Here is a 21,883-nt window from a genome sequence, read left to right as displayed (position 1 = left end):
CCCTTTCCTGTCATCACAGGAAACCTGCCTGAAAGTCGAGTAAGACAACTGATATTAATAATGAAAGCCCTTCATTTCTGTAACAGGGTGCAGGGAAAACAAAGATTTTTACAAATTTGCACACACATACTTTTCTTATGCTATCAAGTTTGTTGCAGACTGACCTTTTCCACAACATATGATTTTTAGTAAGTCTGTTCAAAGTATTATGATAACCAGCACCAGTTGTTACTTACTTTGAAGCTTACCCAAAAAGGCACTCTCTGAAAGTATTTACTAACGTCTTCTCTTCAACTGTTTCAGTGACAGCTCCCACTGTATGTTATGGCTCATCTTCTAGCTCATGGCCAGGACCAGGCAATGTGCTGCTCTCCTGTGCTAGTCACACCATACCCCTCGCCAGAGAGAGAAAGAGACCCAAGGATCCAGCTAGACCCAAGGATCCAGCTTCTGTGCCCTGAGATGTTATTGCAGCTTTCTCACCCATGATTATCCTACCAGCCCTGCACAGACACTGAAGCACTGCAAGAGTCTAGAAAAAGTTCCTTTTGTATTTTCTAGCAAATAGGTGAACTAGCTCCTCTAATCCAATGTCTCCCCATCTTGAGAATTTTGAGAAAGCCCATGATCTGCTTCTATTTCTTTCCTGTGAAGTGTATACACTTCATCAGGTGAGATTTCCTTCTTACTTGTGCTTCCTCTTTCTGTCTCCTAACTTTTAAAAATTATTAATACTCTTATTATTATGGCCAAGGTGTGCGAAGGACTTGCAGAGAAAAACTGATTCAGATTATTCACTTTTTGTGTGCCCCAAGCTTTTTTAATCTATGGCGCTAGCTCTAAGCAGCAACTGAATAAGACTAGTCAGTTTTCCCTCTGGAGAGACTTTGGAGGAGGCTGCAAGGCTAGATGACTGGAGTCGAGTTGCCTTTGGGGCTTTGAGCTTAATTCACAGCAGAATCTAGCCAATTCAAATCAAATTGAGCCTGATGCTAGGGGAAGGTGACTAGGATTTGTTCCTTTGTACCATCTCAGATCCAGATATCTTTTCAGCATTATTCCTGGCTGGTTTATTTGGGCCCAAGCCAAAGCCCTTCATATTTTCAGCAGTTCCAGTGAGTTTTGCATCAGGCTTCGTGGGGAGTAGAAAAAAATGATCATCTGTTTGGCTCTCCTGATGTCAGCTCACTACTAATGTCTTGCATGTCAGTGGCTGCGGAAAGGCCAGAAACATGTTGCTATCTCGCACAGTCCTGTGATGACACACTTTGTCTTTTCTGTGTGACTCTATGACATAAGGTCAGATGGCAAGGAAAATCCGTGATGAGCTCAAGATTCACGACAAAACTATTTGAATAAAGCTAGGCAGAAACTCTGAATTGGGCCAAAAGAGGAAGGAACTTCATTCAAATGAGAGAAAAGGTAACAGAAAATGCAAGTGCTCATTACAGTGACAAAAGGGTAATGAATCTATAGGGTTACTCTACAGTTTCCTGCTCACAACTCTCTTGCCATAACTTAGTGATGCAGCCCAACTTCCGTTGCTGTAATTTTCTCAAACAGTATGACTTTTAAGTCCTTAGAGCTACATCTTCTTCAGTTCGATTCTTTATAGAAGGGTCCGCAGATAGAAAAAGACTTGTTTTCTTTGCTTTTATTCCAGTGCCAGAGAGAACTTTATTGTGGAGGGAAAAACTTTGGTCTCCTTGTCAGACCACTGCTATTTGCTGCTTGCTTTTTGTTTTGTTTGAGACTAGTACTGGGAGCTCTCTGAAGGCCTTGGTGAAAGACTGTTGTGTGAGCAGAAAGTCCCATTACAGATTTTGGCCTTATTAAAGTCCTGGCCAAACTCCCACAGACTGGAGAGTGACTGGAAAACGATTCCAAAGGCTTACGAGGAAGTATAGTTATGTGTAGCCATCTCTTTATGCTATTGCTATGCTGCTTTCTTTCATGCCTCTCCTGCAATGGGATGTGGTTCATTTTGGTAACTGAAAAGCTAAAGATGACTAGATCAATTCAGTTTTGCAACATCATAAGAAGTTTCATGAGAAACTGCCTTGGATTAATCCTTAAAATTGCTTTACCTTGAAGATACAATGATTCACTGCTTTCTCAGTTTACCAGATCCATAGTTAGTACTCAGTGCTGTGCACTGCGAGATATATGACTCTTCTTCTGTTGATGTCTCTAGAAATCACTCTGCTGATTCTCATTTTCCCTCCTATAAAAGAAGAGAATGATGTTAACTGAGAGTTAAACTGAAAATGTAAATTGAGGTGCTTGTACAAGCTTCACTCATAGTCACTCATTAGACTTCTCTGTCACTTACTTTTTGTGTCTGATGGGTCTGCTTTTCTGCAGAAAGCTGATTCCCCAGTGGTCTCTGCTTCCTTTGGGCTTTGTGGTAGCTGTCTCGGCTTTTTTTTTTCTCTGTTTCTGCAGTGCATAGGCTCCCTGGATTGCAGTATTCCATACTCCTCAGCTTTTTCCTCCTGGCACTGTGTGCTTCCTCAGTTCAGATGTTTTTCCTGTTTCTGCTTCTTTTTCTGTTTACAGAAGGTACTGCTTTATGGTTTGTCATCAGCTTTCCATGTCTACATACCACATTTTTTTTGCAGCAGTGCTCAGATCTTGAAGAAAGTGAAATTATTGTAGTAGATTAAGAAGTAGATGGATTGTCATCAGTCAGTCCTGCACTATGAAGGCTCCCAGGACAACGGCATTGCTATTGGCAAGAGTCCTGGGAGAGGTGGAAGGCGTTGGCCAACATGACCCAGACAAGAGGACTTCTGGAGGCAGTGGGCTGAACAACAGCAAATGCACTATATTTTGCCACTTTCGCAAACTTACAAAAAATTCCAAGTTGCTGTTTAAACATGTTTGCTTTTTATTTGTCACCACTGTATAGCCAGTGGCAATGGCCACTGTTGGACAAAACCAGTACTCAATGCTTTCCACTACAGTAACAAATAGACTGGGACATTCCTGGTGTAATACCAGATGTAGACGAGAAAAAGCCAGTCTAGAACAGTTTTGCCAACGTGAAGTGCAGCTCTTGATGTTGTGTTTTGTCCGTACAACTGCCTGCACAACAATCCTCAGAGCTTTTTTTCTGGTGTAAACTTAACCTTGAAATGTGTCTGTCTTGTAACAAAATAGTCAGAGAAGAGAACTGCTGGGAATGGCTCATTAATAGCGTATGCTCATGGCTTATGCCTCTGCCTTTGTTGAGTGCTTTGTGAAATCCAGATGAAAAGGAAAGTATTTTTCATACTGTCGACAGAATGTTACAGGTTGACCATAGTCTCTGAAGATGTACCTTGGAATTTCTCTTGCTCATTGTGGAGATGCAGATCCACAGTAAGTCATACAAAATGTTGGTCTATAGTGTTGAGTGGGCTATTTAAGAACTCAGCAATAAATGGACAAAATAACATTCCCAGTATCCGAGACAAAGGAGTTTCTCATTGTATAAGTAATACTTCATACCTACAGTTCTTTATTTCTGCCCTTTCAAATATTTCTCTCTGTCACAGTATGTGTCACTCTTGCTCAGATGGGTTAGCACAAGAAAATCTGCTTTGCTTGCTTATACACTGAATTGGTAATAATCTTATTCTAGTTTATTCTTTCTACTAAAAAAAAAAAAAAAAAGAGTGATTCTCTGTCTGCTCCAATTCTGTGGATTTGTAAATCCATGCAGGGTAAAAATCCACATGTCCTAACTTCTCAGAAAATGTATTTAGTGAGGATTTCAATTGACTCTTTCAACCTCTGCCTCCTCATCTAACAAAGGTTCTTCTCAACAGAGAAGGATCAGGAGAGGTGTTCAGGGCTTAGTAATTTCACTCTGTGGTTTGACTACAGTTCAAGACTTCAATGGTCTTCAACTGCAATTTTTCTCCCTAGGCCTCCTTATTATTACAGAGCCCTTCAAAAGGCAGCAATAGAAGCACTCAGATTTGTACAGATCCCTGATGCTACATTCTTGAGAAGCCAGTATATGGCACTTCTTTTCTTCTTTTTTTTTTTTTTGGTCTGACCAGCACATGAAAACAAAGGATAGCTCACGCATCAGGTTTTTAACTATTACTTACATTTAACACTTACATCTTTTTTTTTTCTTCCATATTTCCCACATAACTTCCATAGTTAAAACAAAAAGGTACATGCTATTAAAAACTGCAGCGTTTGTGAGCCTTTCATTTCAAAACTTCTTAAAAGCCACTGTCCCTTTTTTTTTTTCCCCTGATCTAGGCCATGGTAACTCTCAAGTGCCAAAGGGTACGGAAGTGTTCACAGCATGGACCAAGACTTCACACACACTGTTTGCTCATTATCCCTTCTCACATTCATGATCATAGAAAGTCCGTGCAGCATCTTCAGCAATTGCTTACAAGGAAGTAGAAGCTTAGGAAACCTAAACACTTCTGAATACTAATAGACATTTTGTTTTGTTGGGTAGCATTGTATTGTTCTGCTCTTTTCCTATACAATTATAAAAGGCAGCTTTGAAATGTGGTTTCTTGCTAAGCTAAAGAATGTCACGTCAGTGGCCTGAAGGACAGCTAGATATTTCAGGCTTTGTCCACACAGGCACATTTCACACTTCACCTGAATACAACTACACAAGAATAGATAAACAAGCATCATCCTGCCTATGAACTGCTGTCTCGATGTAAAAATATTTTCTCCAGTTCGACTGGAACCCTTTCCAGAGTAACATAAGCCAAAATTGAAAAAAGTCTCACTTTGGTAGTGTTCACATGAGGACTATATCAGTATAATTATAGAACATTACGTAATACAATAAACTCTACTATTGTACAGATGTACTTTGGGAAACTTTATTCACAGTATAGTGAAGTTGCTTCTCAAATCTTTTAATTCAGTGTTACTACAGAGTTAGATCTGAAGCAGCAGGTTCTTGCTTTCATGCTGTGTTTGCAGTCCTTTCTCAAATAATTCATTGCATTCTCTTTCTCTCTTTGACTTACCCTTTCATTTCTCTCTCCTCAGAGCCCTACATAGGCTCTTTCTCCATATTTCTCTGGCCACAGTCCTCTGCTTCTCTTTTACATCTTCTGCTTTTTCTTCTTCACACTCTTCCTTGTTTCTGGCTTTTCATAACTCCCTGCAAGTGACTCCCTGAATTCTGTCTGGGGTGTCAAGTGTCGTCCTTCTTTTTAAACACATTTTCTCTAAGTGTATAAAATGGATGCTTAACTCCTCTTCCCCACTTCTTTCCAGGTGGTTGCTTCTCTAGCAAACAACACTATGTTAGTTCCTTCTAATTATTTCTTGCTTCTTTCTGACTTACAGGCTGTTCTTGAAATGCCTTGCAAATGCCCATGGAAGCAGCTTTCTCTCAAGAGATCAGTAATACAGCAAATACTCTACAGCCTCCCCTGTCCCACCCTGTTCTTTGAGAGCCGCTATTTATTGCACCAGGTAGCATGAGAAAAATAGCAGCTCTCTGGAGAGAAGCTATTTTTTCTTAAAACATAGCCAGGCTTTAAGGCCTGTGAACAGGTCACAATAACGTAATTGCAGAAACCTAATTCCTGTTTCAAGAGGTTTAAATTATTTCTCGGACAATATCACAAGTCACAAAATATTTTTATAGGACTTGATTTAGCTAGACATCTACCAATAGTCATCTGTGGTCACTTAAGCAAATGCAAAGAACAAGCCTCTTATCTCAGAATATAGTATCTGTAGACCTGTGCAGCTTAGTGGCATTTTGGGTGGCAACTGTACCACACCTTGGAAGGGTTTCTTTGGAAAACCGAGGTTAAAAATAATAATAATGAAAGGGACAGTGAACAACAGATGCTAAGAGCACTTCCTCCACCAGCTGTAGTCAGGAGGAGAGAGAGAAATCTTTTCACTTATTCATTGAGAATTTGCACACAAATTGATGTGCCCCCAGAAATGAGGTGTACATTTCAAATTCCAGAATTTGTGTGTTGACACTACAAACTACAGGAGGTCTTTATTGGACAGGCTGACAAGAGAGGCTTATTCATAGGATTTTTTTTTTCTTTTTAATGGCTAATAACAAAATGGAAAATGGAACATTGCCATTTTTCCTAGGAATTTGTTGTCAAGGAAAGTGGAGATTTTACAAATAGCAGAGACAGGACTAACACCTCTCCAATAGCGCTTCTAAATTCTGCCACTGTTTATATTTTAAACATTGGCTAACCTCAAAAAAATGCCCATTTATTTTTTGGTGGTGTCACAGAAAGATGACACCACCCTTTCAAATATATAGTGTCACACAGGACAAACAATGCAATGCAATCGTCTGCACTCTGGGAAAGTGCAGGTTCATTCTTCATGAGAGTATTTCGCTAGTTTGCCTTGTATTCAAATTCATCAGGCCTCACACGCTGGATGATGAAGTCAATAAGGGTCTTTCTTACTATTAGCTTGATCTGTTTCAAACCAAGTCAATGAGTAGTAGCAGATTTTCTGGAAGGAACTCATTAATGGAAATGCTGCTGCTTTCTGCAACTCCCAGGTATCCAATGGAAGAATCCTTTAGTTGCCATAATGTCTGCTGCATCCTTGTGTTGTGTTGTGGCTGTGTCACTCAGATATTACGATCTTCTTTAATTTAGCTTCCTTGATCTCCTTTCAGCTATGCTTTTTCTCCTGCTGTGCAATATTATTTTTGTGTCTTCTAGTTTATGTGCTATTGGCAGCCTTTGCTCTCCACTTATCAGAAAAGGAAGAGAGAGGACAGCGTCACACTTGAATGATTTTTTATAAGGTTGGGATATATAGTAGGTTTCACAATAAGATAGCCTGGCCAATAGAGTTTGTACGTATGGATTTTTCGGTTTCTTTGCAGCTATGGGATCAGCTTGCACAGTAAAAGAGAAAAAAAAAGGAAAAAAAAAAAAAAAAAAAGCAAAGAGAGATTCTGTTTTTGCACTGGGATAATTCTGTTGACTTCAGCAGGTTTACTTCAGATTTTTGCTGGAACAAAGGGAGTTCAGAGTCAAGCCCAATGGATCTGTTTACAGCGCTTTTGGAGACACCAATTTACTCAGTCATTTGGAAAATCTTACTTCCATACTGCTGAAGATCTGGGATGATTCTCAATTCTAATGTATTAGGGGGTCTGCTCTGCAGTGTATAGATGTGTTTGCTTATAGAATTAGAAATCTGTAAAGTAAACTTTATACACCAAGCCCTGCCTTCTCTTGTGTTTGAAGGCAAAGCAGAAAATAAGATGCATGGAGAATTTCCTGCCCCTGTGCAAAGAGAAAATCTCATGAGTGTTAGCCTCTAGCAAAGCTGGATACAGCCTCCCAGACTGTGATCATTTACACAGCCCTCAGGAGCAAACTCCAGCTAGACACAGCTCTGAGCACTTTCCTTCCTGGGCACAGGATGCCAGCAGCCTGCTGCAAGGAGTCCTATCCTGCCGGTTAGGATTTCTCTTTGCAGAGCCCATTCTGAGTGGAACCTTTGCTCCCTTTCATTGCAGGGACAGCATCCTGGCCCCTCTTAAATGGCTTAATGTCCTACCCTGATTCTGTAATGAGACAGGCTTAAGCAAGCCTACAAGTAAGGAAGGAAGGCTGCTTTCTCCATGTATCAGAGGGGATTACAAGAAGTATGCTTATTGACTTTGACCACACACCACTACCATTTTTCTTTTGAGGAAAGGGATTCTGTGGTTAAGTAAAAATATGGAAATGTTGCTGTTTGGAGCTCTGTTGACAGGTTGGTTTTTTTTTTGTTTTTTGTTTGTGTTCCCCAAGGTGTGAAATCACACTTGGCAAAAAGCATCTGAACGCTCAAATGTGTCATTTAGTGCCCTGAGTGTTTACCTCCAAGCCTGTGCCACTGATGACACAACATGCTGCAGGAACAGAAGTCTGTTGGCTGGGAGCTGAACTGGTTTCCTAATTTGCACCTGTGTGCTGGCAGACAAGCATCCATCAGTTGCTGACTGCTGTGCTTCCTGGGTACAGTGGCACTGCCAGGGCTGAAAGCATTTCTCAAAGTGCTGATGGGAGGGATAGGGTAGAAAAAGAGAAGATTAAGAAAAAAAAGGTAATAGAATTACAGGAAACAGAACTGGAAGGATTGTCAGGAGGCTGGATTGACTATACCTATGTAATTCCTGACAGATACAATTAAAAAAATCTCTTTGAAATGCATTATGGCCACAGAGCCAAAGATCGAATTTGTTAGAAATAAATCACTCTCTACATCTGCCAAATCTTAAAGCGCCGTTCCAGAGTGGTGGACAGCAGTTTGAGACACTGTGTAAAAGTTCTCATATCTTGTTTTATTTGACTTTGACTTTGTATAAAGTGTCTGTATAAAATATTTATCTCCAGAATGGAAGGGTGTAGATATGCATGATTTTGTAACACTCTGCAGGAGATGGAATTTTGCTAAAGCAAGACTTGTGTGACATGCTTGAAATCAGGCTCATAACCATCTTGTACAGCTTGCTGTTTTATGGGTGGATTTTGCATTCAAGGAGAACAAGTAAATAAAAGGAGAGAAAAAAAGAAAATTAACTCCTATGCAGCTACATCATCTTTCAAAAGGTACCAAGGTCAGGTCTCCTCATTAGTTCTTTTCTTCATTAGCATTGGAAGAACGAAGAACAGCATTTATTTTATATTCTAAAGATTAATTGAAGTGGGGGGCGAAACACTGAAATTGGATTAGTAAATTATTAACCAATTTCTATGTAATAAGAAATAATCTATTACAGATCCTATCCCTCCATCTAGGGATTTGTCTTAAGCATTTGTCTTTAGGAAGGAAAGTGGAAGGGATAAGAGGACACAGGCTAGAGACCATCTATCAAGTCAGCTACTGGAACGTTAATAATGAAGACCTTTGAACTCGGCAAATCTCCTGTATCTCTCTCTCTTAACCACAACTTACAAATTGTCCCAGGGCTGCTGCCTGATCTGATGGCCTCTTTTTAATTTTTGCCCTCACCTTATTAAAAATGCCACTGTTACAATCTCGGCGGCTGACAGTGGAAGCAACAGTTAAGAAAACCCGAAGCTGGCAGCCTGCCGGCTCAGGAACTCCCTGCAGCCTGTGAGTACACCTCCACCCACTCGCATTTCGGGAGAGGAGCCTGATGCCAAGGCGAAGGAGGTGCCTGGGAAGTGGGGATTCTGCTTTCTCTGGTTTCTGAGGCTGCCTGGGAACAACCGGGTGCTTTTTTTGCCTTTTGAGTCAAAGCTTTCACAGCTGGAAGGCTTCCCCATCTCTTGTTTCTAAGATTAAAACTCCGCTTTGTTTTTAGATACCGTAACAGTAACACAAGCATCTGACGGAAACCAACAGGCTCAAAGTTCTGACTCAGAGGAAGGGGCTGCTCCGTGGTGAGTGCTCCTCGATGGTACTTCTAACCTGTCCCAGGGTGTCCTGATCTGGGAAGGGACAAGTGGGTTTTGTACTATGCTCTGGCTGCTCCACATTCTTCGTGGCCCTGGATGTCCTTGTTGGATTTTAGAGATGGGGACTGAGGTGGGATTTTTTGGGGGGAAACTCCCACCTGCTGTACCCGTGCTGTGATGGAATTCCCTGGCTGGGCTGCAGGCAGCACAAACACACGTTGTTCTCTCTCAGACTTGTGCTCAGGCTTCGGTGAATGCCCACAAGCAGTGTATTAAATTCTTCCCTCCCACCTTCAGTCTGCAATGAGCAGCTTGACTCATTTTACCCTGTGCTCACCTTTAACGAATGACTTCAGCTCCAAGAGCGTGCTTCCCTCCCCAGCCTCCTTCCTTGGTTCTCAACACCCCTATCTTCTCCCAAACTCTGGAAAGCTCCTGTGCCTAGCTAGTGCCAAGCCCAGCTGAACGGAGTCGGGCTCGGCTCGGCACCGACTCGGCGACAGGAGGGGGAGCTCGAAGCGCGCCGGCGTTAATCCGAGGGTTAATTCAGCCCCGCAGCTCTTCCAGCCTCTTTGCAAGAAGCCTCATGGCGAAAACAAGGGGCACTGGCTGCATGTTGCTCCGGGAGAGCTTCCGCTTTGCCATAATACATTTCTTATTTTCTTTCCCCCAAGATGTATCGTGCCAGGTGCAGAGTCATTTAAGTTCCCTTTCTCACCGAAGGTTGGACCTAGTGATTTTACGTGGCAGTAGACACACCATGATTAGGCAGAGTGAGACTCATTACTTGCATTTTGGGTGTGTTGAGTCCTGTGATTTTTCCAGATGCAGGTAACTCAATGCCATGACTTGTGGCAGCAGGGGACTGTGTTTTTTTTTTTTTTTTTTTTTTCCTCCCATCTTGAATGCAGTGGTCAGTTTTGGGCCCCTTATTACAAGAAAGACATTGAGACCCTGGAGTGTGTCGAGAGATGGACAACAAAGCTGTGAGAGGACTGGAACACTTATGGACTTAAGGCTTATGGGGAAGTGCTTATGAGGGAGCTGGGATTGCTTTGTCTGCAGGAGGCTCAGGGGAAACCTCATCACTCTCCACAAACTGCCTGAAAGGAGTTTGTGGCAAGGTGGGGGTTGGCCTCCTCTCCCGTATAACTGGTGATAGGATGAGAGAGAATGGCCTCAAGTTGCTCCAGGGAAGGTTCGGGATGGGTGTTTGGAAAAATTTCTTCTCAGAAAGAGCTGTGAGGAGCTGAAACAGGCTGCCCAGAGAGGTGGTGGAATCACCATTCCCAGGGGTGTTCTAGAAACGTGTAGGTGTGGCACTTAGGGGCATGGCTTAGTAAGTATGGGATGGGCTGACAGTTGGACTAGATGGTCTTGGTGGTCTCTTCCAACCTTCCTCTACCAACTCTTCCAATAATCTTTTGATGTCCCTTCCTAGATTGTTCTATGATTCTACAGTTCTAAATTCAAGAGAAAGATACGCAAGTCTTCGCAGAAATACATGTATGGAGTAGAATTTAGCCACCTGAATAGAGCTCCTGCCACAAACCTTTAGATTTAGCTGAAGGTAATGCTGAAATTCCTGAAGTCAGGGCACTTCCCTGAAAAACTTCCTCTTTGACTCAAGGGCATCACTAAGAGAAATGCTTTAGCTGTTTTCACTCTTTTCTGTGAGAAGTTGACTTGGAAAAATTCCCAGCGTGTCAAAGCACCTTCCTGAAGTCATCCCTCCCTAATGATGCAGAGGAAATCACAGCATTCAGGTTGCATTTGTCAAGACAAAACTAACATCAGGTTTTACGGAGCTAAGACACTGCAAAAACTCATATTGCTTTCACAGCAGCAGTGAGAACAGGTTTCCATGACAGAAACCAAGCCCTGCCTGCTCCTGCATGCAGCCCACTGGCATGGCTCAGGTAGTCTTTAACATGGACTTTATTTTTCCTGTGCAGACAGATAGCCTTGTAGAAGACTAATCTCCTAATAGCACAGCAATACCTTTGAGAAATATTTCTTTTACAATCCCTTAAGTCCCTGCATAATTCTCCCATATAAATTCCATGAAAATTTCCAAATTTGCAATCCACTAGTCTTGTATGAGATAGGTATCTAAGGTAAGGTATGGTATCCTCCTCCTTATACTTAAGGTCATGAGGATCATTATTACTGCAAGATGGCCCTATGATTAAAAAAAACAACAACAACAAAAGAAAAAAAAAAAAAAAAAGAGAGCGCACCACTTGAGCTGGAAGAGAAAGAATCCAGGATGGATTCAAGACAGAGCCAAATTAAAGAATTTCCTGAGTTGCAATCCCAGAGTGTTGCATCTTCCCTTACTAAGGAATAGGAGCATGGTCTCTGCATGCACAGAAAGCTTTACACGGATATAGATCTGTGATACATTTAAAACAGAATGAACTCACTTAAATTATCTAAAAATGTTAGTGGAATCATAGACTCTGACCTTAAAGTGAAAAATGATTTGCAACCTTTGTAGTGGTGTCTTTATCATAGTGCCATGATTTAAAGTATTTTATCCGCTCAGCTACACAATCTTACCATTCATTTGCAGTTGTCATTTTACCTACAAAAGAGGTACCTAATATCCCTCAAAGCAATAGAAGCCTACTGAGTATTACAAGGGGGAAATTATTGCTAGTATATTATACAGAAAGACTGTAAAGTTCAAACAGAGGCAGTTGTGTGTGCATACCACGTCTCATGCAAATTATGCTTAATAGTTTAACACTGCATTATGTTTTGCCTGCTGAATGAAAATGCTTCTTTAGTTATTTTTCTAATAATCTGTGTAACGTCGGGGACCTAATTAAGGCAAACCATTCCAAATGTGCCTGTTTGCTACCTAAATGGCCTGATTTTCAAAAGTATTGAAGCTATATGAGAAGCTCGGTACATCTTACTACTTGGTCATTTTTATGTTTTTATGAGAGATTTAGTTGCCCTGTGTGAGGTGCCTAAGCAATATTTTTAGCCTAATTATTTTAAACATAAGATTGTAGCAAGAAAATGAAATCTATGAAACATTTCTAGTAAGTTTATTTCTTCACTCTCTTCCCTCAAGATTACCAACTCAGCTATAGGAAAAGATGCTGACCTACAAGGCTGCATCAAAATGAAGTTGTTTCTGCAGGAAAACTGTGATATTACTTCTTGATTGCAAAAGCAGTGTGTGATGCATAATTAATCCATGTATGGCTAAAGGCTTTTTACAAGTCTGCAAATGGAAGATTGATCAGGAATGCATGCATCTCATGCTCATCCTGAAAAGCCTCACATCTGGTTGGGGGGAGTGCAGGCTGAGCAGCATAGGAGATCTGCTCTCTCTTGTGAAGGTGCATGCTGAACTGGAGGCTGGCTGTCTTCAATTTCACTGGCTTAGCAACTGCTGAAGAATGGTTTATCTTGTGGGGGGACTTTTGAATATAGTAACTTATTCCTAGCCAACTAACAACATCTAATAGGAGTATTTAAAATTCTAAACTTCTGGCATGGTCTATACACAGATTTCTCACCGACATAACCAACAAAACTGTTAACGTGATTTAGTGATTTTTTTGTGCAGGGATACCTCCCATGAAAGCAAATCCTTGTTGGCAAGTGGCACAAAAGTTGCATACTGATACTTTATATTGAAGGGCCAAACTGGCTGCCAGTACAGATGCCAAATTCTCCTCGACTTTAGCAAGTGATCTACCTTGGAAAGGATGGGGGAATCATGTTACCTACCAGAGTGCTGACTGCTGGAAGCAGCTGCGATTCCCAGTCGGGTGCAGAATTGTTGAGGTCTCTGACAGGGTGTTGGTGGCTGAGCACCACCAGAAACATTTAGGCTGGTTTACCAGGAGCCTCTTTCCTTCCTCAAAATCTAGATAAACATGATGACAAATTAATTGTTCAGTGCTGGATGCCATACCTTACAGAGAGATTTACAGAGCTGTTTGGAGCAGGTGCTTTGGCTGTGCTGTTTACTGCTTAAATGAGAGACCAGGCAAGATTTTTATAGTCCTCTCCCATAATGTTTAATGAGCAATATTTATGCTTTTGTCAGAGATAGGCTTTCAGCCGTCATTATTGGCTGCAATTTTGCAGTTTAATGCAATGTACAACTTCAGTACTCACTGTTATGAGGCACCGTTAAGCGGCAGTGGGTCTTGTAGTCTGCTCTTACAAAATACAGAGAGCAATTATAGTTTGAGAGGCTGGAAAGGCTGGAATGTTGGTGAATTATGAAACCATTGACTTTTGTGTCCTGAATCTGAAGAGCAGCCAACCAAAGCAGTGTGTGCTTACTATATATATATAGTATAGAATATATATATAGTCTCACATCGTGTATGTGTGTGTGTATATATGTACAGGTATGAAGACCAAATTCAACTCCATAAATCTGTCTTGAATGAAATACACTCAAACTTCAGTGATGTCTCAAAGGTGACCCATAAATAGAGAAGTTCTCAGACAAGTTTGCTCCCACTAACAACCTATCATCCACCAGCTGCCTCCAATACTTGACTTGATGTACCTGATTCTACAGTTATGTTGCCTTCCTTTTGCAATGGACCAAGGGAGGGGTAAAATCTCCCATCTTATGGGTGGCTATTTGTTATGCCTCATAATGCAAGCAGCAGCCTGAGTTCTGTTCCTGATGGAAATATGTGACATAAGGGTAATTCAAAGAGAATTTAAAGGATAAGACGCTGCTGGGGCTGAATCACTTTAAGTATATCACAGAATCACAGAATTGTAGGGGTTGGAAGGGACCTCCAGAGATCATCGAGTCCAACCCCCCTGCCAAAGCAGGTTCCCTACAGCAGGTCGCACAGGTAGGCATCCAGGCAGGATGCCTGGTAGGATTCATCCAGGCAGGAATATATCAAAGTACATTGATTTGCATAAGTATCTATACTGAGGTGTATATAGAGAACCCAGAACCTTAGGGAAACAGAAGGTGCTTTCTCTTTAAACAATCTCTTATTGCAGGTCAGATTGAATGATGTGTCAAAATGTAACTGATGGACAAAAACTACAAAAGTAATTCATGCCAAGGCTTCCCCTAAAAACTCATCTTTGTAGAATTGTGTTTGAGGTAGACAGCTTCTAGAGAACTTTGCATGGAGGACTTCCTTCACGGAAGGCAGGTGAAAGGAAAGTAAAAGATAAGCAGTACTCACGCGTAGGCTTGTGAAAAGAGAAAGAAAGAGTCTCACAAATGGGAACTTGTCAAATCTGGAAAAAAAAAAAAAAGCTGTCAAAAAGGGCTTTCACACAAACATACTTGGGAAGAGCTGTTCTTCAAGGTCTCTTGAGACTGTACCAGACAATTAATTAGAAAAAGTGGGTAAAGCAGTGGCAATGATCTTTGAAAAAAGTTCAATTTCCACTTTCCATTTTGTCATAAACTGTGAGGAAGTGTTAAATAGTGCTATTAAACAGCTGTTGCCTTTCTTCTTAAAGGCAGATGAAGTAGTGCTGGTAGATAGCATTGCTCTCAGTAATGTGTGAAGGGTTAAGGAATTGCTCCCTGCCCCATATCTAGAAAATCTTGGATGCTCTGGTACTTTTTCTTTTTGATTTTGGGAAACTCCAGTTTTGTTCCCTCATCTGGATTTTAATATCTTGCTCACAACAATGGGTGCTGCCACTGTCACTGCAGGTGGCTCCAGGTCTGGGTAAGGAGAAGGTGGAAGAAGAGGAACCCCTACACTAATGGGGACAGATCTCTAAAAGCTGAGCAGCTATTTTCAGCATGGTTTTGGTTCTGCTGCTGACAAGCAACTGTTCTGTACTGGTATCTACACTTGGTTGAGGTACCTGGAAAGTACTAAGGCTGTATTTTATACCAGATCTCACTGGCTCATTGAGATCCTTCTTGATTGACACCAGCATAGATCAGGAGAGAATCTGACCTTGGGTCTTATAAAAAGCCCCCACATTTCTAAACACATTTTTTCCCATAATTAGAGCTGTCATAGCGCTGGTGCTACCTCAGAGAGAACTGAATCATTAATGCAGTCATTTGGCTCCATATTCCTGCTTCTCCTAAGGCAGCCAAACAACGGAGGGGCAGGAGGAGCTGCGATGGATGTGCTGCAAAAGCAGCCAAATGCAAGAGGATGGGGGGGCCCAAGGCAAACAATTTCCTGCTTCAAAGCACTACCCAGGGAAAATTTCTAGCTTGCACAGAGTGATGCAGTGGAGGCTGTCAGCCCACAACTGAAGGAGGCAGCTTAGACACCGAGCTGCTTTGCACTCACCCCATGACTGGATCCCAGCTGAAGCCGTGGGGTGTGAAAACTGAGGCAGCAGCAATGTTGTCACCGTGCTGACAAGGGGTGTCATCAGGTTGTCTTCCCCACAGGAGCTGAAGGCTGCGAGGCCTCACTAAGTGCATCTAGGGCAAGCATCTCTCTCTGAGCATAGCTTTGTTGTGGGGAACTGCAGTGGGCAGCTGCACTCTTCAACACTTCCTGTGTTTGTGCAGCATGAGGGCATTCAAGTACCTGAACACCAATGCTACAGACTACCAGCCAAGAAATGACATTAAAGTCTCACTGCTGTCTTCCTCTAGGGTCTACAAATCCCACACTCGAGGTGCTGCCTCCATCCCATGATTGTGAGGAGTGCTCAGCAAGACAGCCCTGCTGCTGGTGCACAGCAGCCACACACACCAGGCCACAAGCAGGCAGAAGCCAGGCATGTGCACACCACCACTGAAGACAGACTGTTTGCACAGTGTAAGCGCCCAAATGCCACTGGGAGGAATCAGCCATTTCCAGGCTTTTCAGAGGAATATTATAAACAAAGCAGAGTGAAAGGAAAGGTGTATAAAATGTCTTGACAGCGCCTTTTAAGCGAGTCACCATGTGTTATTTTAGCCAAGTCTTTATTCATTTCTACTTAATGCTGTATGCTAAAGGTCTCAGAGCTGCTGGCAATACTCAGTGGAATAATTTTAGAGCAACCTTAATAGAATGTGCAGAATAAAGGGCTGTTCAAATACACTGCAGCAAGATAGCTTTTTAATAGAACAAGTTATCCAAAACATTGATGGCTGGGGCTCTGAATGGAAAAAGATCTCCCCTGTGTTTAATTACCCCAGCCTGTCTTTATTTCCCTCATTATTCTAAACACAGTTCGCTTGCGCTGGACACAGTCCATCTGGAAAGTCAGTGTTTGATCGACGATGTGTCCAATTCATAGGTTGGAGGTCCATGAAGGAGGACTGCAGCCAGCCATCCTGTCCGACCTGCTGCACAGCACACACTATGGCATCCAACCCACCATACTGCCAACCAAGGCTAGTGGAAGTGGAAGGAATTAGTCTTTGCTGCTATTCTGGATTTGGGAAAGCATTTCTATTTAGAGCTATATTAAAGCACACACTTAACTTTAAATAATGTGCTTAATTCCCTTATAAACACTGCAGTTCAATGTGACTTTAAATTTGAATGTTTGGGAGCAGACACTATGGGGTGCAGGAACTAGATCATAACGGAAAGCATGCTTTATGACTCTTAGGGCAAAGTGAAACCTTATGAGTTTAGACTAAAAAGTCAGTTGGCTTGCTAGTATCTCTCTGCTGAGCATGTAACCTGCTTTTCTTGGAGATGTTAAGGCCTGTAGAGGTTCAATACTATCGCCAGTTGCAATACGAAACTGCTGCAGGAAGCAGAAGTGATATCCTTTTCCATTTCACTTATTGGAACGGATATATGAATCAATAGTATTTCATTAATTCAGTAACAACCTCTGCTAAACCTCTCAAAAGACAAGAAAGAAGAGAAGCTGATTTTGTCTTCATTTTTAAGGGTTTTTTTTTTTTTTTTTTACTTGCTTGGGGAATGGAAGAAATCTCTGCTGCACCATAATACCTTACCTAATTGAGCTCTTAGATTAATGTTTAAACTTCATTTGCAAGTCCATTACTAAATCTAATCAGTTACAAAGGTACCATTAAGGTAAGGGTTTTTTTTTCCCCATACTACTCTCAATTCACATTTCCCCCCACACAGCTGTCCGAGGCCCTCACAGTGGCTGCACATACTGCACTATAGATTTTGTACTGACATCAGAAAGGAAGAAAGAAACCACAGAATATCTTCAGTGGAGATAATAATACATAAAATGACATGGAGTTCACACACTGGTATAAGCCATAGAGGAGTAGGTTAGATCTTGAATCTACTCAAACTTCCAATTATCAAAGGAAAACAATACTAATGTTCATCCTCTTTAAAAGTGATGATGGCTGCCTTTGAGAAGACATTTTTCTTAGGTCCATTACCTGTAAGAGTTATGTGTCATGGTCAGCATTATCCACAGCATCTCCCAGTGATCTGAAATCCTGGCAGAGCCCAAAAGTTTCAGGCCCGCATAGTTTTCCATGCTCACATACTCAGCCTTGTTGCTAATAAATCCTCTTCACATTATAAGCAATACGTTCCTTTCAAGCTAGGCACCAGAATAAGACCACCAACTTCTTAGTGCATAGAATAGCGGACAGTATAAATGCTAACACACGTCTGACCTAGCTGCAATTGAATGGATGACTTAAAGCCAAAGACTCTCTCTCTCTCTCTCCCATTACCTAATCCCTGAGACATCCAGACTCCCATCCTCATCAGCACTTGAAAAAAAAAAAATATTGGATTTTATTTTTATAACTGTTCTCAGAAGATAAACAAAGCTAAAATTGAGATATAAAAATCAACAGTGTGATGTTCTGCAGACACCGGTACTTTCAGGGAAATAAAAAATTCACTGCTGTGTCTGTGCAATCATGGAAAGCTCTGACTGCCTGGGGGATGGGGTCAAACCCAGATCTAGGAGTGTACAATCAATGAGTATACAGATGTATAATTGACAAGTATGCAGAGAAGTTTGACTGGTCTTTAGAGAGCATATAGCTGGAAAAATTATTACAGTGGAAAGGAATAATTAGAAATGAATGGGAAAAAAAACTTACCTGTGTCCTGGGCTCACAGAAAAAGACTCCAAGAGGAGCAATCCCCAGAGAAAGATCCTTCCCCAGTGACAGTCAGCCCTTAAATGGGGTCTAGGAGAGATGCAGCCAGGCTCCACCTGTTCCAGTAGCACAGCTGAATTGCTTCACCTGTGCTCCCATGGCTGACTCAGTGCTTGCCTCAGGTGATCAATCAGAGGATCAGGCTGTGATTCGATAGTTCCCATACAGGGAGGCAGAGGTGTTTAATGGAATTTGCTAAGAACCAGAGGTTTTGTCACCTTCTCTAAACTTCCCAATGCACACATCTATTTCCTGATTCCAGAACACTTTTTTTTTGCAGCCCACTTACCTAGCCAGTCCAGAAATCTTTGTGGGAAGCAGTGGATGGGAAGGAGCTCTGAAGAGTCCTGATACAAAAGTAACTCTATTGCTGGAGGGATGTTATTACACTGCACTGGTTTGTCCACTGACAAAGGGAGACCTGCAGCTCCTAGAGAGCACTGCTAGTCAAAAGGATGCCTTTTGGTGATCACAGTATCTGTGATTAGGAACAAGAGATGTCTTTCCACCTGGCTATTTGGATTAAAAGGCTCATCATGTAATAGCCAACACATTGCACAGAAACCGTGAGATCAATTCCACCCTGTATCACCTGCCTGCCACATGCCCTTGAGCTTATCTCTTAGCCTCACTGCTCTGATTTGACAAACAGGGATGATAATTGTAATATTAGCACTCACCTAGTAGAGCACTTGTGGATAAAAATGTGCTGTGTAAGGAATCCTATGATGTGCTACTGTATTTCTGTCTCCTCAAGCTAGACAGAATGAACAAAAAGAGAAGCAGGTAAGAAGGATTAATAAATATGCAGCTTATGATGGTCTCTCCCCCAAGATATAGTAATAGTAACAATGAATGCAGAGGAGGAGAGGGGCCAATGTGCAGCGGAAATGAACCCATAGACAGTGCTGGCATTATATCCATGGATCCTTGTCTCCTTAGCCTTCAGTCTCTGCTGCGTGCTTGGAGCCAGTCATGAGAATCCCCAGCAGAAGTGTCTGGCTGCACATCCTTGGCTTGATCTCTCTGCCTGCCTTAAACACCAAGAAAATGAAGGACAGGGAGAGTTCAATGTCAACAGTATCAGGTTATTTGACATTCTGGTTTCAAAATGCCAGCTTTTTAATTATCAAGGTTTTTGTCTCCTTTTTTTTCCCCCTTTTCCTCTTTCTCTTCTTTCTCTCTCCTTCTTTCTTCCTTTGTCAACTGCTCAGTATTTCCTCATGTAACAGTGTGCAAACATTTTATCAGCAAATACTGGAGGGTGACGGGGGGGAAAATCAGCTATCTAAACCTGATAAAGCAATTTGGCACAGAAGCAACAGCTATCACTTCTAAATGGATCCGAGTTTTCTGAAGTAAGGCAAGTTCCAGGGATAACATACAGAGGACTGCCTGCTCCGAGGGTGGATGGGAAGTTGTGCTTGCTCACACTGTGACAATTCTACCTGCTCCACTGCCCACATTCCTGGGACCATGCCCTAACGAAAGGAGTTATGCTCCTTGGCTGTACAGTGCCAGCCTGTGACACTGTGCTAACAGTATGTTTGGGGCCATTACTTAAGAGATAATCTCACTGCTCCTTTGTTTTATGAGGCAATAATCTGATTCCCATGTGCATAAAATGAGGCCAGAGGGTAAATAGTCTGTTATAATGAGGGAACAATATTAAGACTGATGAAAACTAGAGGTCAGTGCTATTATTTCTGTTATGACACCCATTCATTTAATAATCCTTGTGTTCATATCCTAACAGCAGGGATCCACATCCTGGCTTTTCAAGACACTATCTGTACCCTAATAAGGGCAGATATTGTCCTGCTGTCTCTTGTACCTAACTCAGCTCTCTCTCTATATGGTTCCTCATTACAATCCAATCTAAGATGCTCACAACATGTCTGTATGGTGAAGAGCTACTGAAGGTGGACCAGAGGCACTAAAGAGAAATCCTCTGCATGGCTTCAAGGCACAGAAGTATCAGAATCAGGACATGGAACTCAGTCACATACTTTCTAATTTATGATGAGCTTCCCAGTCTATGGGCTCCCCTTCTCTTCCCCCCCCTACCCCCCAAAGTATCCGCTCTCTACTGACAGCCAGTTACTGCAAATCAAAAAGGATATCCATTAGGAGTCAGTGTATCAATGATGCATTTCTATAGGTGTACAATTAACAAATGTACAGTTTGAAGCGTGGCATGGTTAAGATGGCATTTGATAGCTTAGAGTTAGGAAGATTATTGTGGTGGAAAGTGACAATCAAAAATGAAATGCTCATCCATGTCCTAGGCTTGCAGTAGAAAACTCCAAAAGGACGGATCTCTAAAAAGAGATCCTTCCCCAGCAGCAGTCAGCCCTTAAATGGGGTCTAGGAGAGGTGCAGCCAGGCTCCTCCCCTTGCAGTTACACACCTGAATCGCCTTCACCTGTGCTCCATGACTGACTCAGTGCTTGCCTTGGGTGATCAATCAGTGCTTCAGGCTGTGACTCAACAGTTCCCATACAATAGGTCATTCTTCTTTATCTTTTGAGAAGAAAAGCATAGTTGGTCCACTTGGATTGTACCTGAACATTTTTGCATGCTTTTCTTAACTGCAGAATAAAAGTAGTGTCATGCATTCTGAATGGGCAAAGTGTTTATTAAATATGTATATATAGGCACATACGGTTTCAGAGACCAGTTAAATAAATAAAATATTTTTTAAAGCTATCTTATTATATTATATTGTCTTCAGGTGTCCTGCATCTACCTGTTTTTATCCTAATATCTTCTGTTTTCACTCAGTTAACTTCCTGTTAGGTAAATGCCTTCTTCATCCTAGTAGATATATCATCTCTTCTGCTTGTGGAACATATAATTATTATTGTGATATTATTATTATTACTATTATTATTAAACAGTGCTACCTAAGAAAGTATGTACCAGTACCATGCATAGAATGGTAGATGCTTCTTTTCATACATCAGCTATAGACAAGAATATTACAATAGAAGCAGCCAAATAATAGGAAATCTGCTGAAGAACTGCGGCCTTATTATATGTTTTCTAGTTTCCCTAATGCACATTACTCAATATTGCTGCCACTTACATTTAAGAAAAAATTACTGACATTGAGAAAATTTGATGTGCAGTTCTCAGTGAAATCAGCTGGAGTAGAGCTGGCTCTGAGCAGGGCACATCCAAGATTTTTGCTTAAACACACCTTTTTCAAGTATACCTCCAGGGTGTTTTCAAGGAAGCTTGATGAAATAGTAGCAAGCTAAATTTGATGAAGCAGGGAAGCAGGAGTGACAGACAAAAATGAGCATTTCTGAACAGGGTGAATTCCCTCCAGGTCTTCTAGAATAATGTTTCTTGTTTTGGTGAGAACCAGATAAATTCAAAAAATAAATCATTGAGTACTAGTATTGCAAAAGTGTCCTGGTTATTGAAAAGGTGG

General features: G+C 41.6%; 1 long non-coding RNA gene across 1 annotated transcript; it reads right to left on the bottom strand.

Moving 5' to 3' along the window:
* Positions 1–1,390: 1,390 nt before the first annotated feature.
* LOC125696502 (uncharacterized) lies at positions 1,391–18,432 on the bottom strand. The gene is made up of 4 exons (XR_007378363.1): positions 18,385–18,432; positions 13,146–13,284; positions 2,333–2,549; positions 1,391–2,224 (listed from the first exon to the last, which is right to left on the bottom strand). It is a non-coding gene; the product is annotated as an uncharacterized LOC125696502 (long non-coding RNA).
* Between the last annotated feature and the right edge of the window lie 3,451 nt (positions 18,433–21,883).

The sequence above is a fragment of the Lagopus muta genome, chromosome 7 (assembly GCF_023343835.1).
Source record: "Lagopus muta isolate bLagMut1 chromosome 7, bLagMut1 primary, whole genome shotgun sequence".
In the NCBI taxonomy this organism is placed as follows: Eukaryota; Metazoa; Chordata; class Aves; order Galliformes; family Phasianidae; genus Lagopus; species Lagopus muta.
Note: the sequence above shows the minus strand (reverse complement) of the source record. Positions and strands in the feature narration are given on the sequence as shown.